Here is a 20,416-nt window from a genome sequence, read left to right on the forward strand (position 1 = left end):
GTGATGGAATTCCAGTGGAGCTATTTCAAATCCTGAAAGATGATGCTGTGAAAGTGCTGCACTCAATATGCCAGCAAATTTGGAAAACTCAGCAGTGGCCGCAGGACTGGAAAATGTCAGTTTTCATTCCAATCCCAAAGAAAGGCAATGCCAAAGAATGCTCAAACTACCGCACAATTGGACTCATCTCACATGCTAGTAAGTAATGCTCAAAATTCTCCAAGCCAGGCTTCAGCAATACGTGAACCGTGAACTTCCAGATTTTCAAGCTGGATTTAGAAAAGGCAGAGGAGTGCTCGCTTCGGCAGCACATATACTAAAATTGGAACGATACAGAGAAGATTAGCATGGCCCCTGCGCAAGTATGACACGCAAATTCGTGAAGCGTTCCATATTTTTAAAGGGAACCCTCCTACACTGTTGGTGGGAATGCAAACTAGTACAGCCACTATGGAGAACAGTGTGGAGATTCCTTAAAAAATTGCGAATAGAAATACCTTATGACCCAGCAATCCCACTGCTGGGTATACACACCGAGGAAACCAGAATTGAAAGAGACACATGTACCCCAATGTTCATCGCAGCACTGTTTATAATAGCCAGGACATGGAAACAACCTAGATGTCCATCAGCAGATGAATGGATAAGAAAGCTCTGGTACATGTACACAATGGAGTATTACTCAGCCGTTAAAAAGAATTCATTTGAATCAGTTCTGATGAGATGGATGAAACTGGAGCCGATTATACAGAGTGAAGTAAGCCAGAAAGAAAAACACCAATACAATATACTAACACATATATATGGAATTTAGAAAGATGGCAATGACGACCCTGTATGCAAGACAGGAAAAAAGACACAGCTGTGTATAACGGACTTTTGGACTCAGAGAGAGAGGGAGAGGGCGGGATGATTTGGGAGAATGGCATTCTATCATGTATACTATCATGTAAGAATTGAATCGCCAGTCTATGTCTGACGCAGGATACAGCATGCTTGGGGCTGGTGCATGGGGATCACCCACAGAGATGTTATGGGGAGGGAGGTGGGAGGGGGTTTCATGTTTGGGAACACATGTAAGAATTAAAGATCTTAAAATTTAATAAAAAAAAAAAAAAAAGAAAGAAAAAAAAGAAAAGGCAGAGGAACCAGAGATCAAATTGCCAGCATCCGCTGGATCATGGAAAAAGCAAGAGAGTTCCAGAAAAACATCTATTCCTGCTTTATTGACTATGCCAAAGCCTTTGACTGTGTGGATCACAATAAACTGTGGAAAATTCTGAAAGAGATGGGAATACCAGACAACCTGACCTGACTCTTGAGAAACCTGTATGCAGTCGGGAAGCAACAGTTAGAACTGGACATGGAACAACAGACTGGCTCCAAATAGGAAAAGGAGTACGTCAAGGCTGTATATTGTTACCCTGCTTATTTAACTTCTATGCAGAGTACATCATGAGAAACGCTGGACTGGAAGAAATACAAGCTGGAATCAAGATTGCTGGGAGAAATATCAATAACCTCAGATATGCAGATGACACCACCCTTATGGCAGAAAGTGAAGAGGAGCTAAAAAGCCTCTTGATGAAAGTGAAAGAGGAGAGTGAAAAAGTTGGCTTAAAGCTCAACATTCAGAAAACGAAGATCATGGCATCCAGTCCCATCACTTCATGGCAAATAGATGGGGAAACAGTGGAAACTTGTCCGACTTTATTGTTTGGGGCTCCAAAATCACTGCAGATGGTGACTGTAGCCATGAAATTAAAAGACCGTTACTCTTGGAAGAAAAGTTATGACCAACCTAGATAGCATATTCAAAAGCAGAGACTTTACTTTGCCAACAAAGGTCCGCCTAGTCAAGGCTATGGTTTTCCCAGTAGTCATGTATGGATGTGAGAGTTGGACTGTGAAGAAGGCTGAGTGCCAAAGAATTGATGCTTTTGAACTATGGTGTTGGAGAATACTCTTGAGAGTCCCTTGGACTGCAGGGAGATCCAACCAGTTCATTCTGAAGGAGATCAGTCCTGGGTGTTCATTGGAAGGACTGATGCTGAAGCTGAAACTCCAATACTTTGTCCACCTCATGCGAAGAGTTGACTCACTGGAAAAGACTCTGATGCTGGGACGGATTGGGGGCAGGAGGAGAAGGGGACGACAGAGGATGAGATGGCTGGATGGCATCACGGACTCGATGGACGTGAATCTGAGTGAACTCCAGGAGTTGGTGATGGACAGGGAGGCCTGGCATGCTGTGATTCATGAGGTCTCAAAGAGTTGACAGAATTGAGCAACTGAACTGAACTGAACTGAACTTAAAAACTCTATCTCAAAATCCAGTCTCATTCTAAGGTATTGGGGGTTAAGACTGCAACATTTGAATTTGGTGGGGAGAAATAATACAGCCCAAAACAGGTACTATGATTCCTGTCTTACTTAGGATTTTAAAATCTGCTTTTTCAAAGATAGTAGCTTGTAAAGGGTAAAGGCAAGAATTGAATTTGGGACTAACATGAACGTATGTTATCTCTACCATGTAACACTACCTCTAACAGTGGATGAGCGGAACAGACACAAGACTACAAGTGACTTCAACATCTGTATTCGTATGCTGTCTGAAAGGTTTTGGTAGGTGGTTTTCTTAGATGCTTACTTTGAAGTGCATAATAAGTGTTAAGTCCTGCATTTGTGGGTTAATTTACAATGTGTTCCTTTGTTACTAAAGAAAATTTCTCTAAGCAACAGAAAAATCTGTGATCCACCCCTGCACAAGCACATACCTGCCCTGGCTAATTATTTAAGACATTGTTCAAAGCTCTGCTCTTAATTAACACTGTGCATTGCTTATGCCAAAACACAAGCCCAGCATCTCTCACAGTTTGTAGTCCATCTGGTCTCCAGGCCCATGCTGCCAGTGTCAGGCATGGCTGGCGGTCGCATGCCACCTCCCTTCCTGTGTGGGGTGGGAGGAGGGATCCATGGTAGGTAATGAATCAATAAGGCTCAGCCAATTTTCCAGACTCCGTTGACATGCATGGCCAGTTTTCTCTTGTGATTAATTACACTTGCTTCTGCAGGAGCATTAATTTACTTTTCTGGAGTGCCTTTCTGATTTCTGCTGTTAAAAATCCAATCTTCGCAATCTCCCAGCTCAGAAGGAATGGAGTCCAGTTCAGGGTGGGTGATGACAGTCGTCAAAATCCAGTGCTTGAAAGGGTTACAAGTGGAAGGATGTATGTGTACATATACATAGGTACATACATGAGCATAAACATAAATCTTGTATAATTGTGATGTCTCATTAAGGTGACTATATGTCCCTTTCTTCATGGCTGCCAACTATTCAAAGAAGCATACTAAAAAAGGTACAAGCAAATCAGATACTGCAGATTTCAGATAATAATACAGTCAGAAAAAGAGAGTAGATAATTGGAGACGTATTCACAATTAGACATAACTCTCTTCAAACAAAGAAGTACCCCTAGTTAATTAATGTTTGTCAAGCACTTTGAAGTCATACAATTCAACATCTAAGACATTCCCACCTAAACACTGGAAGACAAAAGGCTGGTGCTCAGGGAAGCAACTTAGGATGATTCTGTCCTGCTCAGTTATTCATCAGATTTACCAAAGATGGGGGGAATGACACTACAGATACAAAGTAGCTGGAGCTAAACTTCCTTAAAAGCTATTGCTCTGTCTCTACCTCTCATTTTTCTTCATGAGTAAATAGGGGATAATTCTTCAGAAAATCATTTCACAGGAGCAGTCACATGAAATCTGAATTATTAATATCACAATTTGTTATTTATTGGGTATCCATAGTGTATTAGATGCTGAACAAAACTCAGAGAACTCCAAATCATAAATCAAATTTCTGACTCACTCAGAAATGTGGGTCTTTAGCGTTGTTTTCTGTGTGTTTTTTTTTAATGGGATTTGGGACAGTGAGCTGGATAATGAGGTGCTGCCTGCCCTAGAGGGAACAGTCTTTCTGGCACTTAGGTTTTATTACCTACCAAATAAGAGCTGAGTATTTACCTGAGAATCAAAGAGTCCAAACTAGGGAACAGACCTTGGAGGGTGTCACAGCCAGCAGTCTCCAACCCTTCAACCCCCTTCCAAACTTGGCTGACTATGAGTCCATCTCTGTAAACTATTTCAACACTCACCATGTTATTTTTATGCATCTTTATATATTTACTTAAACGTTTTATATATATACATATAAATATATACTATATATACTATTGGACCAATATATTACAATCTTTAAAGTGTACAAAATGAGAAAATTTTAAAACATAACATGAAGATAGGGGCCTGAAGATGCTCCAGTGGTTAAAAAGCTACCTTGCAATGCAGAGGACACTGGTTTGGTCCCTGGTCCGGGAAGATCCTACATCCTGTGGAGTAACTAAATCTGTGCGCCACAACTACTGAGCCCATGCTCTACCACAAGAGAAGCCACCTCAGTAAGAAACATAAGCATTGCAACTAGAAAGTAGCTCCAGTGTGCTGCAACTAGAGAAAGCCCACGTGCAGCAACAAAGACCCAGTGTTGCCAAAAATAAATGAATTTTAAATACATGAAGACAAAATGTTTTAAAATAATTATTTTATTTTTAAAATTAATTAATTAATTTTAATTGGAAGCTAATTACTTTACAATATTGTAGTGGTATTTGCCATACACCGACATGACTCAGCCATGGGTGTACATGTGTCCCCCATCCTGAAACCCCCTCACACCTATTTTATTATATTTAATTAATAAGAACAAAGAATTTTTGCTCTTGCTAAAAAGACTTTTATTGATAATATTTCTCTACTGAGTAATGCAGTTGAAAATGATTTATTATTGTTTTAAATTTTAGTTTACTACCATGTGATACTGGGATTTGAAAGTTTGGGGCAGCTTTAATGGCTGCCACCAGTGAGAAAGTTACTTCTTAAAAATATATCTATCAAAATGGGGGGGAAATGCATTACTGGCTGGGCTTGTTAAATTATGAAACCAATTATGTGAAAATTTCTATAGAAATTTGCTAGTAAATTTCTATTTTTCCTGCTCTATCATTTGTTCTTATCAATAAATTAGAACTTAACTGTACTTTTAAATATTTAATGAAAGTGAAAGTAACTCAGTCATGTCCGACTATTTGCAATCCCATGGACTATAGAGTCCATGGAATTCTCCAGGCCAGGATACTGGAGTGGGCAGCCTTTCCCTTCTACAGAGGATCTTCCCAACCCAGGGATCAAACCCAGGTCTCTCACATTGCAGGTGGATTCTTTACCAGCTGAGCCACAAAGGAAGCCCAAATATTTAATAAATGAGTTCAAAAAATGTGGATACGTTCATTTTTAAGTCAGTTTTGAAATGCTGGATCATCTAAAAACCAAGAGAGTTCCAGAAAAACATTTATTTCTGCTTTATTGACTATGCCAAAGCCTTTGATTGTGTGGAATGTTCTGAAAGAGATGGGAATACCAGACCACCTGACCTGACTCTTGAGAAACCTGTATGCAGGTCAGGAAGCAACAATTAGAACTGGACATGGAACAACAGACTGGTTCCAAATAGGAAAAGGAGTACATCAAGGCTGTATATTGTCACCCTGCTTATTTAACTTATATGCAGAGTAATCATGAGAAATGCTGGGCTGAATGAAGCACAAGCTGGAATCAAGATTACCAGGAGAAATATCAATAACCTCAGATATGCAGATGACCCAACTTATGGCAGAAAATGAAGAAGAACTAAAGAGCCTCTTGATGAAAGTGAAAGAGGAAAGTGAAAAAGTTGGCTTAAAGTTCAACATTCAGAAAACTAAGATCATGGCATCCGGTCCCACCACTTCATGGCAAATAGATGGGGAAACAGTGGAAATAGTGGCTGCCTTTATTGGGGGGGGCTCCAAAATCACTGCAAATGATAATTGCACCCATGAAATTAAAAGACGCTTACTCCTTGGAAGGAAAGTTATTACCAACCAGACAGCACATTAGAAAGCAGAGACATTACTTTGCCAACAAAGGTCTGTCTAGTCAAGGCTATGGTTTTTCCAATAGTCATGTATGGATGTGACAGTTGGACTATAAAGAAAGCTGAGCACCCAAGAATTGATGCTTTTGAACTGTGGTGTTGGAGAAGACTCTTGAGAGTCCCTTGAACTGCAAGAAGATCCAACCAGTCCATCCTAAAAGAGATCAGTCCTGGGTATTCATTGGACGGACTGATGTTGAAGCTGAGACTCCAATACTTTGGCCATCTGATGCAAAGAACTGACACATTGGAAAAGACCCTGATGCTGGGAAAGACTGAGGGCAGGAGGAGAAGGGGATGACAGTGGATGAGATGGTTGGATGGCATCACTGACTCAATGGACATGAGTTTGGGTAGACTCTGTCAGTTGGTGATGAACGGGGAGGCCTGGCGTGCTGCTATTCATGAGGTCACAAAGAGCCGCACACGACTGAGCGACTGAACTGAACTGAACTGCTATTTCTAATTTTCTGTTTGTGACATGGTTTTCAAATTTACACAGTTATATACAGCTTTGGCAACAAAAATAACTTTAATAATGAAAACATTTTCAGTCATTATTTTCGAAATGCTTTCTCTCAAAAAACAACCAATGTCTCATTTTAGTAAATTAGTTGAGTGATTAAAGAACTTCATGTAAATTCCACTCTTTCATTAACTGAGTGATCTTGGGGAAGACCCTTCACCTTTCTATGCCTCAGTTTCCTCATCTGTAAAATGGACTTAGTAGTCTCTACCAAGACTGTGTGAAGAGTCAGTGACTTAATTCATTAAAATAGAGCATCACACACTAAACCCCATGTAAATGGAATGTGTTAAGTGTTAGTTTACTTTCACAAAAATTTCTGCAAAGGGTTCTACTGCCAATAGCTACTTGTCATCACAAAAGATCAGCATAATTGGACATATGTCTTTTTATTTTAAAAAATGCATAACCTTATGTATGACTATGCATTAATTATTTTGACCCAATATAACCTACAAACTTCTCTATGACACAAAAGATTGCCATGGTTATTACTCATTTCATTCAAAATATTGTAAAGCCTCTACTATTTGCAGTTCTGTTATTTGATATAATATCGTCCATAAATTTCTTTAACAGAATACAATAAACTACAACATATGGAAGCATCCTAATATGAGTGAACGATGAAGATCTGCAGCTTTTAGCACTGGGGTACTCCTGTCTGCCTGCAGTGTCCTATGTGACATCTCATCATGAGACGGGATCCGATTTACTAGATCTCAAATTCCAGTAAGCTTGGTGTTGTTTGTGTTGTTCAGTCAGCAAATCATGTCCGATTCTTGGCAACCCATGAACTGCAGCACTCCAGGCTTCCTTCACTATCACCTGGAGTTTGCTCAAATTCATGTCCATTGAATCAGTGATGCTATTTAACCACCCCATCCTCTGCCACCATCTTCTTCTTTTGCCTGCAATCTTACCAGTAAACTTATTTTAAACTTTTAGATAAAAGTAAATGTAAAGGAGATGTCCTTTTCAGTCTTTCCTTCACTGTGGAGTCTACTCATCTGGTCCAGTGGTTTCCCAGCAGAGATTCCACGCAGAGCTGCCAAATCAGACCCCTGGGTGCAGCCTGCTTCTTAGCTGGCTCCCAGCCAGGGATGGTCTGACAGCTGATGAATATCTAACCTCACGAGGGAGCCTTCCTTCCTGTAGCCTTGACAGGTGGTCATCTTCTTGCACATTTCCAATGACCAAGAGTTTATTACCTCCCAGTTCAATTCAGTTCAGTCACTCAGTCGTGTCTGACTCTTTGTGACCCCATGGACTGCAGCATGCCAGGCTTCCCTGTACATCAACAACTGCCAGAGTCTACCCAAACCCATGCCCATCGAGTCAGTTATGCCATCCAACCATCTCATCCTCTGTCGTCCCCTTCTCCTCCTGCCCCCAATCCCTCCCAGCATCATGGTCTTTTCCAATGAGCCAGTTCTTTGCATCAGATGGCCAAAGTATTGGAGTTTCAGCTTCAGCATCAGTCCTTCCAATGAATATTCAGGACTGATTTCCTTTAGAATGGACTGGTTGGATCTCCTTGCAGTCCAAGGGACTCTCAAGAGTCTTCTCCAACACCACAGTTCAAAGGCAGCAATTCTTGGACGCTCAGCTTTCTTTAGAGTCCAACTCTCACATCCATACATGACTACTGGAAAAACCATAACTTTGACTAGATGGACTTTTGTTGGCAAAGTATTCTTTGCCTCCCAGTGTCTCTGCTTTTTAATATGTTGTCTAGGTTGGTCAGAGCTTTACTTCCAAGGAGCAAGCGTCTTTTTATTTCCTGGCTGCAGTCACTATCTGCAGTGATTTTGGAGGCCAAAAAACTAAATAAAAAAATAAAGAAAGAAAGAAAAAATTTTTTAAAGTCTTTTACTGTTTCCGTTGTTCATTCTATTACCTCCCAGTGTAGCTCATATCACTTTTGCATTCCTTTAATTGTCAGAACATGTTTTCTTTCACCTCACTGTAATTTTCTCACTGGTGTATTTTACTCTCTGATGTCATGTAGAAAGCACTTCACACCATCTCTCCCGACCCTCATTTCTCCTCTCTCCTCCCCAGACTCTTTAATCCATGCCCATTTGACTTGGTTTCTGGGATTTCTTCCCTCCCGATTCCCCTCCTCTGACTGCTCTCCTACTTGGGAATGTTGCTCAATATCCCAAGTGTCATCAGACCAGGTGAGGATGCTGTGAGTGTGTGACCTCCTCACCGCTGCTGTGATAGCATCATCAATGCCAAAGAAATTCATCATCACCAGTTAAGCTTCCCGTGTTCTCTTTATATGGGTCCTTCGTGTAGCTGCACCATGTACATTCATTGATAGTAGAAACACCTTTTATAATTGAACTGAGGTACTCTTAATTCTAGACATTTTCATCTAGAATTTCAAACTCTCATCCAGACATGCATGTTTTCTCCTATGTGATATACTGGTTTGCAATGCAAAACTTTAAAGATTTGATATTGTCTATTTAATCCATCATAGTCTTATTATATACCATAAAAAGTATGGCATCAAGACAAATACTGACCCTACAAGTAAGGTCAGCTGCTACCAGGTAGGCCCAGTTCTGCTGATTAACATATTTTAATACTTATTTTTATTTACTTATTTGGCTGTGCCGGGTCTTAGTTGTGGCACATGGAATCTCTGGTCTTCGATGCAGCATGTGGCATCTAGTACCCTGACCAGGGATGGAACCTCGGCCCCTGCATTGGGAATATGGAGTCTTAGCCACACTGCACCTCCAGGGAAGTCCCTCCTGAACAACTTTTAGCAGGACACTTCCACTTTCTGCATCTCTGTGCACTCACCAATCAAATGAGAATAGAAATGCTTACCCTCCTGACCTCAGAAAGTTTTAGCAAGAATTAAATGAGTTACAAACTGAGAAAGCCTTTTAAAATTATACTATATTATTATTATTACAATGCAACTTGTAGGCATTTAATACATGTTAATGGGGAAATGAAACAGATAGATAAATGATGGAGAGCAGACTGAATAATTACAAGAAGGCAGGATTAGAGGGAAGGTAAGATGTAACATCAATTCAAGCTCCTGGCACTGTAAGCTAGTGTCGTCACCGATGGCAACAGAGAGAATCAATGCTTTAAGTCCAGTGCAGTGTTTAAAGAAGGCAGGGCTGTTTCTGGTGAGAGATTATCTCACCCACGATTTCCATACCTCTGTGCAGTTAATGAGGCATCTAGTAGCACCTGTTCAGAATTTACCCAGGAAGAAATGAAATGGTAGGAGGCAGGAGCCAAGAGGCAAGGCTCACATTCATCAATGCGCATTGCTAGTCTTCTAGGGACAGAGACATATTTATCTGCTGAGCAGCAAATCCCATTTGACTGTTTAAGTAAAAGGTAATGATTAATATCAAGCTAAAAGTGTGTGCCTTTCTATCTTTTACTAAATAAAATACACTCATGGCATATGTATGAAACGAAATTGCATTTTTAACAAGTTTTTCATTCTCCCATGAATTTGGCGTCATGGGATATTTGGTCCTGTGCGTTTAGTCATTCATCCATTTATTCAAACAAACATCTCCTAAGTGGATTTTAGGTGCCAAGCTTTCTCACAGATAGAGCAGAATTAAAAGATGAATAACCTCATAGCCTGTGTTCCCAGCGGGTAGTGGGAAAGAGAGGGAGAGATGGAGAGAGTGAATGACTTCAATGCAATACAATGTGACAGAATATGGACTGACTCAGGGTGCACTGGGCTCCCAGGTGATCTTTGAGCAGCAGATGAGTCAGGACTCCACTGCACATCAGAGAAACCACTCTAGTGAGTGAAAGTAGAGAGAAATTTAATACAAGGAACAGGACGCTAACAAAATCAATGAACAGTCAGGAGGAGCTGTCTCTATCCTGAGGCTGGAGAGAAGAGTTCTAAAACAAAACTACAGAACTCTCCCAACCCCTCCTAAGGGGAGTGTCCTCTCTGCCAAACTTAGGAAGCTTGGAAATCAAGAGGCTGCCAATGCAACACTGTCTCCAAGAATAGGACTCACTGGCAGCTCTTCAGGGATGACAGTTGTTGGCTCCTACTAGGCCACTGTTGGGAGTCAGGAGTGGTAGAGGCTAATATGCCTCCATTGCTCACCATTTGCCTCAAAGCATGTCCTAAAAACCTGCACTTGTGACACACACATAAAGAAATGAGCGAGCCAGAGCTTTGCACTGTTTGCTGGGCCTTGTACTCAGCCAAGGACTTCCCTGGTGGCTCAGATGGTAAAGAATTCACCTGCAGTGTGAAAGACCTGGGTTCAGTCCCTGGGTTGGGAAGATCCCCTGGAGAAGGGCATGGCAGCCCACTCCAGTATTCCTGCCTGGAGAATTCCATGGACACAGGAAGCCTGGTGGGCTACAACCATGGGGTCGCAGAGTCAGATATGACTGAGTGACTAAGCACAGCACATAATCAGCCTAGGTGAGTGTTTGGCAAGTGGTGGATCTTCCATTCAGAAGTTTTCATGACTATGTAATTCATCTATTCACGATACATGTATTTCATGCAATCTGGATAGCCACATGTTATTTCCTTGCAATAATGGCCTCCTCTGTACCTGCTCAGAGAGGAAGAGCTGCTGAAGGCCAGGCTACCACGGAGTTACTGAGTTATAGCACGCAGACAGTGGCATGCAACTCACTTGCAAAAGTACAGGTGATATGAGGTGGCAACGAACTTCAAATGCCTCTGTCTCTCTCTCTTTCTCCCTATCTTTCCAGTCCAAGAAGGAAGAAATTCAAGCAAGCTATGAGAGAATATACAATCAGATAAGCTTTTCAAATAGGTGATGGGCAGAGAAAAATACAGTGAAACATGAACTGACCATTCTACTTGCTTAGATTCGACCTCATTGTCTACACTTACGTGACAGTCCATGATGATCATAAAGGACACCAGCACTAAACCAAGAAGTCACAGAATACCCTAGAATTAGATGCTGGGGGGCAAAAACCCATGAGTAGATGTCTTCACAAGCAACCATCTACTTCATTCATGGTAGTGGAAGCAAAGAGTAACTCTGAGTTATGAGCTTTCCCCAGATGAATGGAGCTAGTAACTTAGGTCCCTGCTGTGTTTCTGTTTATTCACTTGCACACGCACACACGTGTGCACACATAGGAAGAAAGAAATATCATAAAGATGATCTACACTTTAACCAATTAACAGTTACAAAATAAGACATGTGACTATACTATAATTGAATTGTCACCATCAGTACAAGAGGGCAATGCCAAAATTTCCTTGTACTTATAATGAGTTTTTTTCTTCTATTAAATATCTTTTTTTCCACCAGGCTTTTGCCAATTATACCTCTCTTGTCTCTTTGACTAATGGGAATAACTGATCCCCACTTTCTAACCTTCATATCTGCCCAAATATTGTATTCTTCACGCTTCCTCCTTTTTCCCAGAAAGTAGCTAACACTCTTGATTTTAGAAAGAATCTTTTAAAATGTATCACTATTTCAAGAGATTTCTGGAGCCTGGCCAACTTGACTTGCTGTTATTTTATTTTTATTTATTTATTTATTTTTTACTTTATTTTACTTTACAATTCTGTATTGGTTTTGCCATACATTGACATGAATCCACCACGGGTGTACATGCGTTCCCAAACATGAACCCCCCTCCCACCTCCCTCCGCATAACATCTCTCTGGGTCATCCCCATGTACCAGCCCCAAGCATACTGTATCCTGCATCAGACATAGACTGGCGATTCGATTCTTACATGATATTATACATGTTTCAATGCCATTCTCCCAAATCAAAAAAATAATAAAAAATGAAACGGTTAAAACTTAATACATTATTCCTGCAAGATAACTTGCACCGATGAGCTTGTTCAAGGTAAGATTTTTTTTTTTCTCTGCTTTAGTCTGTTTAACATGAATTAGTCACTAAGAGTTTGTATAGCGTTACAAGAAGATGGTCTGGGGCTTACAGTGTGGCCAAAACATGAATGTCTCCAAAGACTGGCATTTCTTATAACTGCTGAATAATTGTCATGAAAGGGTTGCTGTGAGGACTAAGAAGGGCAGAGCAAGAACTATGGAAACAGAACCTCACAGAGGAATTAAAGAAAAAAACACTATCCAGAACTAAGAGCCCAGCGCACAGCCTTGGCCTTGGGTCCAGCCACAGAGGCCGTTCCTCTGGCATTCTCTGGGAGGTCTCAGAACTCCTGGCCCTAAAGTGGAGGGCACCTCCTCTGAAGGGGACATCTTCCCTCTGCAGACAGGAGCCATGCAGACACAGCTTGACTCAAGGGGGAGACAGGCTGGTTCTCAAAGGCTAAAGGGGATGACTGTCAGGTCCACCAAGAGGGTTCATCTTCCCTTAGTATCCAGAAGACAACTATTCCAAGGCATAATGTGAGGAAAAGGGCGGGTGAGCCAATTCCTTCAAGGGTAAGTGAAAGTGAAAGTCACTCAGTTGTGTCCAACTCTTTGTGACCCCATGGACTACACAGTCCATGGAATTCTCCAGGCCAGAATACTGTAATGGGTACTCTTTCCCTTCTCCAGGGGATCTTCCCAACCCAGGGAATCAAACCCAGATCTCCCTCAATACAGGCAGATTCTTTACCAGCTGAGCCCCAAGGGAAGCCCAAGAATACTGGAGTGCGTAACCTATTCCTTCTATAGCAGATCTTCCCGACCCAGGAATCAAACCAGGATCTCCTGCATTGCAGGTGGATTCTTTACCAACTGAGATATCAGGGAAAGAAGAGCATTATCCAGCTACTCCAGCCAACAAACAACTCATGCAGGATTCACAAAGTAAGAGAAGACCCTAGAGATATGTTGCCTAAATATCCGACCATAACTTCATATGGTGTTCATAATCTCTGGATAATTGCTCTGCTTTTTGCTTTATTTTGCCTAAGCAGCCTCAGCACTCATGAAATACCTACAATAGTATGTAAAAGCCTGCACAGAGGCATGATAGATTAGCCACAAATAATGCCTTGGCCGACTGCAAAATTTCCCATTTTCTTCAAGCTGCTTATGGGGGCCGGCAGGGGGGGGGACCCTGCTTTATTAATTATTCTTTTGCCAACTACTTAGGTTTTAAATGGGCTTTTATGTGTTCTAAAACCACATTTATGTTAAGTACCAGCATAAATGAAGCACAGAAATAAACAGCAATGCTGTCTTGTGGGATCATAGTTCATGGAGATGGTGGTTCTTCCCCTATTTCCGCTGTTTCACTCAGAGGACATTAAACTATTATCAAGCCTGTCTTCCCTTCCAGGCCTCAAGGACGGATTTAATTTTGTGCTACGCTCAGACTTGATGGCTAATAGCAATAACGCTAGTACAAACATCTGGACTCACTACAGGAAATCCTTTCCCTCATCTTGAAAGCCGGCCGCCAACTTGAGTGAAAGGTGGGCAAGAGGCTTCTGCACTTCAGCCATCAACAGAAAACTGCAACAGAAAGGTATTCTAGGAAGGAAGGAGGGAAACTGACAAGAAATGAGAACTGAACTTCAGAGAACATTCTGGAATCACAGTGGCAATCCATGTGGAGTTTTTATATTTAGAAAATGCTAGGGCAAGAGATACAGAAGACAGGGTTTTTCATCTTTTTTAAAAAAGTAACTCACAAACATTCCTAATTTAGCTAAAGTCATGCATATACCTTGAAAAGGCTGACAGTACAAAGTGAAACATGAGTTTTCATAATTGTATTTGAAATCCTGGTCCTAGCTCAGTAAGATAGAGATAAAGTTGACCCAAACCCTTGTACTGGAGATTGTGGAAGTCTAATAGTTCTGTGAGTATCTGGGGATGGGAGTGGGGAGGAGTTATAGTCACAGAAGTACTTTTTTCAGCTTTTCAGACTCTATTGAATTGTTCTGAGGTTTCCTGTGTGGTGGCTCAGACAGTAAAAAATCCGCCTGCAATGCAGGAGACCCAGGTTTGATACTTGGGTTGGAAAGATCCCCTGGAGAAAGGAATAGCAACCTACTCCAGTATTCTTGCCAGAAGAAATCCAAGAATAGGGGAGCCTGGTGGGCTACAGTCCATGGGGTCACAAAGAGTTGGATACCACTGAGCAACTAACAGTTTCACTTTATTTCATTTCCTGTGTTTACACTGGTGACCCTAACCTGGGACCCAAAACCTTCTCCGTGACTCCACTTGTCACGTGCTCCCTCCCCTCTACCACCAAAGCATCAGCAAACACAGGTACCAGAACTTTCACTGGAAAGGTGGGAGCCTTTGGATACAATGGGGGAGATACTTTGCAGCCTGCTGCATCTTAAACTGTAAGAAAAGCACTTGGAAACCCTGAGTTAGTCCTTTCCACCATCCTTGCACCATCAGTTTCTCAGTAGCTGTGGCCCCTTAGCCATATGACCTCCCACCATTTTACTAAGCCTTCGCACCTCTCGACTACATCTGCAGAGACACTATTTCTAAATAAGGTCACATACCCAGATATTTGTGACCTTATTTAGAAATAGCGTCTCTGCAGATGTAGTCAAGTTAAGCAGAAGTCATTAGGGTGGGCCCTAATCCAATATGACTAATGTCCTTATAAGAAGAGAAGAGAGGCAGAAAATGCCATGTAACCACAGAACCAGGGACTGGAGTGAAACGATTGCAGACCAAGAAATCCCCAGGATGGCCAGCCACCACTAGCTTCCTAAGAAGCTAAGAAGAGGCAAAGAAGGATTCAAGCGAGAGCCTCTTAGCAGAAGCGTAACCCTGCTGACACCTTCATATCAGACTTCTAGTCTCTCAAACTATCAGAGGATAAATGTGTGATACTTTAAGCCCCATTCTGTTATGGTGGCCCTAAGAAACGAATACTTCCCTATTCTTCCCTAATTCTTCCTTCTTTTTCCCTTCCTCCTCCTTTCTCAGCAGAGAGATACAGCATCTGGTATGATCTTGACACCTACCCTTATATCCTCAACTTTGACCCACTTGTAGTTGTGAAAAGTGAAAGTGTTAGTCACGCAGCTGTGTCCAGCTCTTTGTAACCCCATGCACTGTAGCCCTGTAGGCTCCTCTGTCCACCAGATTCTGTAGGCAAGAGCACTGAAGTGGGTAGCCATTCCCTTCTCCAGGGGATCTTCCCCACCCAGAGACTGAACACAGATCTCCTGCATTGCAGGCAGACTCTTTACCATCTGAGCCACCAGCAGTTGATGAGTGTATTTTCCTGTTCAAGGACAGTTTTATCCCCAAGAGATAGTCTGGTGCCAGAGATTAAGAAAACATTTTTTTTTTTCCCCTCCACTACCTATAATGTATTTAGATTGTAAAAACAAATAATCCAAAGTCCCCTAATTAGATTTGAAGGTCAAAACTCAACAAATTGGCTGTTGCTCTTGGTCACAGAAGCAGACTTTTGCTTCATAACCATTGACAGCTTCCCATTGTCAGTAGGGAGGAAGGTCTTCCTGCTTTTCAGAGCTGGTAACGCTGGTGTGAACTGGCCTCTGCCTCCGTGCACCTCACCCCGAGCGGCTCCCCAGCCTCCCCTCTTGGCTCCTCAGCCTCCGCTCTTGGCTCGGACAATGCTGGCTTCTTTCACTTCCTCTTTTTCAATATGTGCGCCCTCCGCCCCCTCAGCATTGGCTTGGCTCTGCTGCTCCGGCTGCCCGGAACTCTTTCACTCCGGACCCGTGCCCCGGCCCCTTTCTGAGCAACCACCTAATCATTCTCAGACCTCACTCAACTGTCAAGTTGTCTGCAAGGCCTTTCCTGACACCCGAAGACTGAGTCACATCCCCCAGTTACAGACTTTTATGGAACCCACTGCTTTCCTTACTGATGTTTATTAGTTTTTAATCATAATAGAAACTCTTTTAATTGAGCTCCTCTGGGAAATTAACTGATGTTTTCAGATCCATCTGGAAAACGTATTGATTGATGCCAGAACATGATAAATGCTTGCGACTTCTGCCGCGTAATACCCTCATCACTTCTCCCCGGCCTAGCAGTGCTCTAGCCTTAGGAAGAGAGGGCTGTTTTTGTTCCCTAACTTGTTTATGGCAGTTGTACTTGATTACTATAATTATATAGTTTAATTAAATATCACATCAACTGATCAAATGTGAGCATAAAAAAGAGAGTCACTGTTTCTATGAAAACTTAAGTTCAATGCTATTGCTATGAAAAGACTTGAAAAAACTGGGGGAAAATTGCTCTTAAATTGTAGGCAAGATAAGTATAAAAGATTGGGGGAAAATAATAAGTTCTAAATGAATTCAAATTACTTCACAAGTGTCTTTAAGTTCTCCCTCTACTTTAATGTGTTTGAAACTGGAAATTATAGATTATATACATTTTGAGTGGGCTTTATGCAAGAAAGATGATGTTAACCTTCAGTTATCAGACTGATCCTCAAAGAAAGCACCTGGGCCCTACCAAATACGGCAAATAAACATTCGTTTATGCATTCTAAGTAAAAAATAAAACTGTTATGTTTGTGTATACATATATACACACACGCTCCTTCTGCCTGCATTTCCCAATCACCTAACCAGCTACTAGTCTTGCTGTCTATATAAAAGGACTTCAGCAGTCAAGATCAGTAAATATTTATAGATGAGATCATTTGGTTAACACCCATCTCCCCCACTTTGTGAATTCCATTATACCAAGGGGCATGTCTACTGGGTTCAATCCCAAAGTTCTAGTGCCCAACATTGGCATGTAGTACGTATTCAGTAAGCATTATTCTGAATAAATGAATGAAAGATAATTTCCCTTTACTTTGTGTTATGCAGATATAGTAGATAATTTAGCAAAATATTTAAACATATTTCTAAAAGATGCTGAAAGCAGTGGGAAAAAAGTATCCCTCAGAATTCTTTTAAGCAATAAGCGTTAACTTCAACTCTGTGGAAGACTGCTCACTGTGTCGGGGCATGTTTCTTTCTGACGGCTGGGCTGGCTACCCCATTTTGTGTGTACAGGGCTCCCTGGATAGGTGTAGATAGGAAGCAGGGAACGAAGGAAGCACTTTTTACTCCTCTCTCCTCTCTTTATGTTCTGAGAAATCTATTCTCCTCCATGATCGAGGTTTAGTGAACATAACAGATGGGTTTAATCCATAAAACTGAAAAACTTTTCCCATTTCAAATCCATTTCCTGCTTCTCTAGGTAAAACAAAGCTTTCCCTGAGGAAATGATGTAAATGCACTCAAATGTTCTTAAAAGATGCCACATAGCACAAAATATTGCTATACACTGAACCATGTTTTTTTCATTTACATTTAAAAAGAAATATGAATTGTGGTAGTGGAAAAGAAAAATACAAATAAGAATCAGAACATGTTTTTCAATCCATGCTTCATTGTGTTCTTCCCCAAGCAAGAATTTCCTAGAAAATGGGCTTGGTAAAAATACGCCCCACCTATGTCACAGAATTCCTGTGATGGATCAAAATAAATCACATACACAAAAACTTCCAAAATACTACAAAAGGTAAACACATGTATCCTGTCATCGTTACTACATGGTGCCCACACCAGATTTCCTCAGCAGCGTCAGTCTCTGCCCTTTTTTGAGCCTGGCAGACTGCACACCATCCACTGCCTTTTGCCCAGACATAGGCCGTCTTCTGTTACCACATTCAAGAAGTCCTGGAGTGTACCAATTAGAGGTAGACAGTCAGGTTCTGCTCCAGCAAACCTTCTGGGGAAATCCATAGGACACTCAATCCACATCTCCTCCCATAGTCTTTTCAAGACAGATATAGAGAGGCAGGATGAGTCCAGGCTCCTGTGAAAACCATAATTTCATTGCTGATATGGGTTTAAACTTTAACAGCTTTGGTATCCATCTGTAAAAATGTCATTTCTCTTGGTTCCATCCTAGTAGCTCAGACAATAGAAAATCACAAATCCACCTCCCTTGATAAAATGTAAAAGACTGCAGTCTCTGTACAATATATGTGCACTCAAGCTATACTAATTTATTCTACAATTACTTTTATTTTTTAGCATTTTTATTTGGCTCTTATACTACATAACTAATGGTGTTTACATGGAAAGGTTCTTTAACTAATGTAAATAGCATAAGTGGATTACTGAGCAAGGCTTAAAACAAATAAACATTTTTCTCCCTTTGAAATTTTCTTCAATGTCCTCTGAATGTCCGGCATGAGAGCAGAGTTTTTTAAACATCAAGGGGAATATAGAAATCAGGTTCCTGACATCCATTCTCCCCTGGTAAGACAGACTTATAATTCTCTTTCTTGTAATGGTTGGCCTGGGAGAGTCAATGGTGACCCAGCTGACCCAACACATCCAGACTCAGAAACTTGTCTTTTCTTTGGGAGGTTGCCACTGTTTTTTTCAATGACCTTAAACATAACACAATATCTGGTCCCTACAGATGATTTCCTGCACAGTTTGCAGTACTGGGGATGAGACACTCAGGAGATAAACAAATCAGCTCACTGTAAGGGCCAGAAAAAGACCAGGGAAGGTAGGTTTCTAAACACCTCCACCATCATGATCACATCGCCCAATTGGGGCAGTTATTAGGGCTGTCCCTCCTAGTCAAAGTTCAGACTACATTTTTCTTCAGTGACAGCACAGAGCCAGGTCACTGTAAAATAGAGTTGGCATGATATTCACTAACTGTCAGGACTCAAGTTATTTTTCTAAGGTGTTCCCAAGGGAAGGCATTGGCATCAAAAGCCATTTCTTTGCTCCTTCTCTCCCAGAGGCAAAGCCCTGCATGCGGAGGGAAGATAATTCACTCCTCACCACACGTCCAGCCCTTAGAAGGCCTTAAAAGGAAGGCTGGCTCCAGGCCATCTCTGGAAGAATAGGCAATGTGTTTTCTAAAGCATCCTTGGAGTTGAGGAGCTGTGGACTAGGCTAAACCAGCAGGCTTTCTTTAGAGCAGGCTTCTGTCTCAGAACTGATCACAGAGCTGGCAGGGTCTTGCGATCTAAGAGACAATTCAACCCAAGTGAGTTCTGAATGGACATTCCAGAACACAGAGATCCTTGCACCACTTCTATCCAGATTCCAAGAGCATAGCTTGGAACTGGAGTCCAGACCCAGATGACAAGACCAAATGCCTATGATAGGACTTCCCGGGCCAGTTGTTAAAAATCTGCCTTCCAATGCAGAGAACATAGGTTTGAACCCTGGTTGGGGAACTAAGATCCCACATGCCATGAGGCAACGAAGCCTGCCCACCACAGTGAGATCCAGCACAGCCAAAACTGAAAAAAAAAAAAATCCTCATGACAAGCCAGTTTTGAGTGAACAAAGTCGCTTAAGACCCATGGCTACACTAAGACCTCCAGATTCTCTTAAGACTCTTCCTTTCACATCACATGAACCATGTTAAAATCTATATACACCCTACACTTCATAATTTTGCTATACAAGATTTTATAATTTTACTTTTGAAATTATTTAGCTAAAATATCTAAAATATGCTGTGATTTCTCAACACATGCATGTTAAAGAACTCTCACTCAGGACGAGCATCTCATCTAAAAACTGTTTTCAAATATAAAGAAATTGTTATGAACACTGAATCCAACAATTAATGAACATGGCATAATACTGCAGGTTATACCCATTAATAAATGTTTATTAATTTTGCTTTGGCAGATGTTTTTTATTTTGGAGATAATTCTTCCTGGTGAGACTTCAGACATTTTGTCCAGCTTAACTCATATGCCCAGCACTGTGAATCCTACTCCCAGAGGTAAACTGGTCCTCTGAGCCCATGGCACTCAGCCAAGCTCTTTCAGAGTGACTGGGCATCAATTACAGCGAGTCAACAGGGATGCCCAACTATCCACGGGACTTCCACTCTC

General features: G+C 41.5%; 1 non-coding gene across 1 annotated transcript; it reads left to right on the forward strand.

Moving 5' to 3' along the window:
* The first annotated feature begins 292 nt into the window (after window positions 1-292).
* Window positions 293-399, forward strand: LOC138086744 (U6 spliceosomal RNA). Its single transcript, XR_011145440.1, has one exon. It is a non-coding gene; the product is annotated as a U6 spliceosomal RNA (small nuclear RNA).
* The last annotated feature ends 20,017 nt before the right edge of the window (window positions 400-20,416 follow it).

Source organism: Capricornis sumatraensis, chromosome 9 (assembly GCF_032405125.1).
Source record: "Capricornis sumatraensis isolate serow.1 chromosome 9, serow.2, whole genome shotgun sequence".
Classification (NCBI taxonomy): domain Eukaryota; kingdom Metazoa; phylum Chordata; class Mammalia; order Artiodactyla; family Bovidae; genus Capricornis; species Capricornis sumatraensis.